Source organism: Pterocles gutturalis, unplaced genomic scaffold (genome assembly GCF_000699245.1).
Source record: "Pterocles gutturalis isolate BGI_N339 unplaced genomic scaffold, ASM69924v1 scaffold16722, whole genome shotgun sequence".
In the NCBI taxonomy this organism is placed as follows: Eukaryota; Metazoa; Chordata; class Aves; order Pterocliformes; family Pteroclidae; genus Pterocles; species Pterocles gutturalis.
The window spans coordinates 1-6618 of record NW_010113191.1 but is presented as its reverse complement, the minus strand read 5'-3'; positions in this window follow the sequence as shown (position 1 = coordinate 6618).

Genomic DNA, 6618 nt, shown 5'->3' with positions numbered 1-6618 from the left:
CAGCAGGATTCAGATCAGGCCCCTAACTCAGCACAAGCATTCTTAGCCAGATTAAATTATATGGGTCTCCTGGGCCACCAGGCAAGCCTAGGCATGAACTACAGTGGGAGAGAGTCAGCCACAGTTTCTCTAGTAACTGCAGGCCAAACCAAGAGCAAACACTGCTTCCCTAAACACACTACTGGCAAGAGTCACCCCTGGAGAATTTTTTGCCGTTTTCTAGCTTTAAAGGATTGAGTACATGGAACCAAGAAAACAAAGCACAGCTTGCTAGTAACAATCTTCCTTCTACAAGCCATTTGATTTTTGTGGATAATGGATGACGGACAATCTCGCCAGGTAAGCAGCTGAAGCTCAGAACTATCGACATAAAAAATCAGTAAGCCTGAGTTATTTCCGTATGGGAATACATCCTAGGTGACAATCTTCTTAGAAAAAAACACTTTGCATTTGCTTTGTCAGGCTGTATGCTGTCCTGATCCCATTCAGAAGTGTTGTGTAACAGCAATGTACAAACAATACTAGTGCTGCATGAACACAGCATCAGTTCAATTGACTGTGCCATTATGTCGGAGGGCAGAAGAAACCTCGTATCTGGATGTTAAAACCTTACGCCTTTATTTAAATCACGCAGTGTCTGTGCAAAAAATTTTTGACTGAAACAAGACAGAAACTGATTCTGATCAAAGTCACTAACTAAAATTTTAATACGCTGATTGCTCACAATTTTTTCCCTTTCGGCTTATATTAGCAGACAATTTCCAGGTCTGAAGAAAGGGTTTAAGAATAGGTATCTCAGAAATGAACCATATTCTGACTAAGGTTTTAATTTTTACTTGATTACTTAGTTAATTTGTGGGTGTTCTTTAAAAACCTAAGTGATAGGTACCTACAGACAATTTTTCTGGTCAAAGATTTTACCACGAGTACTGTATTTTATTTTGCAAAGCACACATGACAGTATGACTATGCTAACTCACTGATCAGGAGGAGCCTCCTGCTCAAGGAAAACACTGGTGTAAAGAGTCTGTGAAACAAAGTCTCTGATAACACCCATACTGCGCAGCTAAGCAGGCAAATCATGATGGTATGACCAAACAATGTCATACAGGGCAGATGCAGGAGATACGATGCAACTGCTGAGGAGGTATATTCCACAACTATAGAAGATGTTCTGGCTCACAACTCCATCTGTAACAGTTGACTTCAGGACCTGCTTTTACCCTCATTCTGTGAATTGTCATATTTCTTTGCAGAAGAGAAAAACTCTGTGGTTCATGAGGCTATGTAGCAATGTTTAGCACCTTCTAATACTTTTAATTCAATTCATATTACAATGTAAGAATTCAGAAAAGCTTACATTTCCTTGAAGAGGATCTTAAATGTTTGAGCACCACGTATTGCTAGAATTTAATTTAAGATCATCAGTTTTCAGTGACTTCAGCAATAACATAAACTTAAAACAAAAGACTGGTCCTGGTCTAACATGTTCTAAACTTAAATAGCAAAGGAAATACTGCAAAGCTGCCTGGGCTTATTTTATGCAGTCTGAGAGCTATTGATATACCCTTGTAAATTTTTCTGCTAATGTAATCAAGTGTTGATTACTTTTGTCAATTCTTTCTTCCTGCCTATTTGCATACCATGATTTTCAGAAATTACAAGAGTTTTGATCCATCCAGCTGGACATAGTTTACGTAGTTTAGAGGTATGCAGTTCTCAAAGAGGGTGGGATGCCCAGAAATTTCTAAAGGACAAGCCCTTTAAAAGCATCTCAGGTCTGTTAGATACCCCGGAACGTTAGACACTCTTGAAAGTCTTATTCTTACAATGCTTGTGGGTCACATCACCAGCTAAGAGCCACATCTTGCCACTGTTGCTAACATAGCGGGCAGGAGCATATTTTTATCTTGCAGTTCCTCCTCTCACACAAAGAGGTGCAATGCAGAGCACAAACCATCTTTTCTCCTGCTCTGTCTCTGTTGCCAGTGTGGCTAGCATGGAACAAAGGACAGTCTAAAGTGGGGACAGTCAGTGTTGTACCAGTCCATATGGGCTTATCTATCTGCCTTTTGTCCCTCCAAATTAAAGTGACAGCAGGATGAGGTTGTCCTGGTCCTGACTGTGAGGAAGAGCAAAGAGTCACTTGGAGAAACAAGACCTGAAATGCAAGGCAGCGAGAGGACTGCAGTGAACTGAACAGGTCAAGAACAAGAATACAGAAATTGCTAGCTAGGCCCCCATGAAATAGGGAGAGAGATAGTGTGGGTCCCCATTTGATGAGGATGTGCAGCATGTGCCTCCCAGGTAGACCAGTGCCAGAAGCACAAGACACTCATTTGAGCTGTTAGTCTGTCTAAGGGCCTCCTTCTATGGCAGCTAGATTCCTGGTACGAATAAAACCAAGCTGAAGACCCAGTATCTAGATATCAGCCTAGAGGCATGTATCTGGACATGTGACCCTAGATCCTGGATCACCTTTGGCATCTGTGACACAACCTGTAGCCATTTGTCCACAGGAGCAGGGCGGAAACTCCATGTGTGGTCCGTATTGACTTTGCCCATAGAAACCTCTTTTGCAACAAAGCTTCCTGTGGCAAGAGCCATCCTCACGTTTCAAAGCAACGGTCCAGTCTCCACGCACAAGCCCCGGCTGAGTGACCATGACAACAGAGTGTACACAAAGGTTACCGGCATGGGGCTGACCCACAGCCCAGCCTGGGGACACTCCAACCCAGGAGTCCCAGGGGAAGAGCTGGAACTCCCAGAGGCCACCTAAGGAACCATCCCCAGAGGCATATCTGCCAGTGAAAGGCTGCTGGGTGCTCAGAGGATAGATTGCTGGGGAAGCTATGGAAAAGGGAAGAAAGTGAAGAGTGAAGAAGTTAGCCTTCTTCTCTTTCCATTAATTTTTTAAAGCGTTTTATTATAAGTACAGTCCTTATCAGGATTATTACAAGGTAAGCTTCCTGAGGGTAAGTCCTGATTTTTTAAAATGCATTTTAACAATAAGGCACTCATGGGTGAAAGCTAGCAAAATTGTTTAAATTGCAAACTTAACCTTGTAAACTCAAAGACTCTCTCTCATTCCTGATTTGGGAATAGCTTGATAACACTGTATAAAATAGATCATGTTATTAATTGCATACAGATGCTTTAGACACAAGGCATAATTGATGATAACTACTTACCCGTATTCAGTTTTGTTCTGCAGAACAGATTTGCTAATTTCTTTAGCTACCACAAATTAGTGTACAAGATTTGAGCAGCCTGACATCTGGCTACCAGCATAATCTGTGTTCCTATATTTTTCTAGAAAAAAAAAAAACTTTCTGAAGTTCAGGGAACTAGTGAAATTCTATCATTCTTAATGCTGCTGTAATGTCATGCAGTTTCTTCTGAAAACCTTTAAACAGAAATTGCACAAAACCCATTCTGTAGGACAAATGTCCCAACTAGAGAACAAGGATAAGCAGAATCGCTGTAACACAAGCATTTACAGCTGATATGTTGTAAACCGGGTTGAATGTTATTCATGCTTAATGTTTTGTCTTGGCCCAAATTTGCAGCTGTATTTGCAGTTCCAGCTCTGAACACAGCTACTGCTTAGTCTGCATTCATGCAGCAAGGACTGCAGGCCAAGGCTTTTCTCACTTCCCATTTCCATTGTGGTACATTACAATAATTTAAATTTTAGTATTTCATTGCTTTGTCTTTGCACTCCTGAAATGACCTTTGTGATGCATCCACTGTAATTTTTAATTATTAAAACCAACTAATTTGTGGTTATAAAGACTTGGGATTTAGTAGAATAACACTAAGGGTGATATGACCAATGTTTTTCATTATTTTCAATTGCTCGTTGTTATAAGATCCTTTGAAGAGATAGAGTATTTTAATATAACTATTGGCAGTGCTTTCTTTTTTTCTAGGTTTGAATGCCATGAACCCATCAGAAGAGTAGTGCTTGGCTTGTAGGCAGTGTAGTTAGCTGATTGTATCCATTGCTTTGCAATCACTAACTTCACTGCCATCAAAACAAGGCACAGGATTCCCTGCTACAACCTCAGTACAGAAAACCGCACTACAAAACTTCCTTACGACACCATTTTCCTAGTGCAAAATTATTAATAATGTTTATTTATTTAGAGATTTCTTTCCAGAATTTTAGCTGTCCAAAGGAAGCATATGGTGTATGTTGGTAAGATGAAGTGAAATCTTAGATTTCTTGAAGTTGGTGCTAAAATCCTCAGGAAATTTCCTGGAGCCAGAATGCTGTCTGTTGTATTTAAATTGTTTAGCCACACGAAGATTTATGGTATACTTAATTGTTTATGCACCTAGATTGGACTAAGAATTTCTTCTACCCTTCAGTTTATCTGGCAGGTATTGGGAGAATAATTTTCATTTGGCTTTCATGTCTTATTTAACAAGCTAGTAAGTGAAGGCGCTTTTGAGCAATGATTAAATAGTAAACTCACCATATACCATAAACGCTTTTTACTATCTTAATAGTAAAGAATTTTAATAACGGAGAAATATGTAATAGTGCTAGAACCTGGCCTAAGAGGGTTTTTTTAGCAAAATCCCAGTCTTCATCAAAATAGGACTTGAAAGTGAACTGTGTCTTACATCAGCCTAGTTACTAGGCAGTGTAGTTAGCTGATTGCCAGAAATAACAATCACTAGCCACACAGCCAGGTAAAAAGGTTTGGAAGATATCTCAATGGAAAGCAGGTGCCTGGGAATTTTGACAACAGAAGGCAGAGAGACTAACTGCTTTGCAGAAGCATCTAATAGACAGGCAAGACAGTGAAACAGAACAATGTACCGGATTGCCTGTCACACATGCAAGAGACAGCAGTGCATTTGTCAAGCTGATTCCACTGCACGTTTCTGTGCGACACACTTCTTCACGCCTGTTTTACATACAGGACATGGAAACACATGAGAACAAATTGAAGGGATTCTTCTTCCCAAAATTTGCAGACATCAGTTCCCTCTCTGATTGTGCTCCTCTCAGCCGGGATTCTTCTTCCCAAAATTTGCAGACATTAGCTCCTGTTCTGATTGTGCTCCTCTCAGCATTACTCTTGTCTAAGGCCACAGTTTTCACATTTACCTCCATTTATTCTTGTTGAATAAATAAAATTGAGCCCTGTAGTGGCAGCTATTTCCTGTTCATAGAGAGGCCTGAGGCTAGACTTGAGGGAAAATGGCCTGAAAACACTTTAAAGGAGATGTACAATGTGGTCAGCCTTCTGGCCTTCCACGTGTACTGTGACAGGCAGCGTGTCCCTTACCGTGCAGCTGTGCCCAGGCTGCCCAGGGGCATGTCTGTGCTGCTGTGTCCCCTCTGAGATGGCTTCACACCTTCCCTGCAGTCCTCCCTCCTGGCACGCAGACACCAGTGACGGCAGAGAAAAGGGAAGGGGGTCCCAGCAGAGAGGTCACAGGCACCTACGGCAGCAGGTGGCAGCGACAGGGATGTGTCAGCGGCACAGAGTCCTGCCGTTGGCTTCCTTCCTTGTGGCCACAGGACAGGAGCAGACAGGCTGAGCTGGGCAGACCCGCCTCATGAAGAAGGGGCTCTGGGACACAGCCCCATGCGGCGCCATGGGGACAGAGTCAGGACAGCACCCACTGCCTCCCCAGGGGCCCCTTGTCTTTGCTGGTTCAAGCCAAGCCAACGTGGGCTTCGCCCGCACCTTCTGGACCTCAGCCATGCTCCCACCACCACTCGAGTCCTGTCTAGGCCCTGCCACCCTGCAAGGTGAGGGGACCCTGCCGGGGAAGGGACCCTGCCCTACAGCAAGAGCCTGCCCTGTGAGGGGACCCTGCTCCACGAGGGGACCCTGCCCTGTGAGGAGACCCACCCTGCAGCCCTACACAGTCTCTGGGGTCACACATCTCTCTGCACCATACCTGGGGCCTCATGCTTCTCCTGGGATCCCTCTCCAGAGCCTCACACCTCTCCTGGGGTCCCAACACCTTCTCTGGGGCCTCATGCTCCTCCTGGGATCCCTCTCCAGAGCCTCACACCTCTCCTGGGGTCCCAACACCTTCTCTGGGGCCTCATGCTCCTCCTGGGATCCCTCTCCAGAGCCTCACACCTCTCCTGGGGTCCCAACACCTTCTCTGGGGCCTCATGCTCCTCCTGGGATCCCTCTCCAGAGCCTCACACCTCTCCTGGGGTCCCAACACCTTCTCTGGGGCCTCATGCTCCTCCTGGGATCCCTCTCCAGAGCCTCACACCTCTCCTGGGGTCCCAACACCTTCTCTGGGGCCTCATGCTCCTCCTGGGATCCCTCTCCAGAGCCTCACACCTCTCCTGGGGTCCCAACACCTTCTCTGGGGCCTCATGCTCCTCCTGGGATCCCTCTCCAGAGCCTCAGGGGTCCTGACTCCTTCCCTGGGGCCTCACACATCTTCCCGAGTCCCTGTCCTCTCCCAGGGGCTCCACACCTTTTGCCTGAACCTTGCACCCTCTCCAGACCCACAGACCTCTCCAGTGCCTCATCCCCCCCTGCACCACCATCCCCACCTTCCCAGGAGCCCTTAATGTGATTTTACTTTGCAGAGCAAAGTCCTGCTCTCCAGGGCCCATCACTTTCTAGA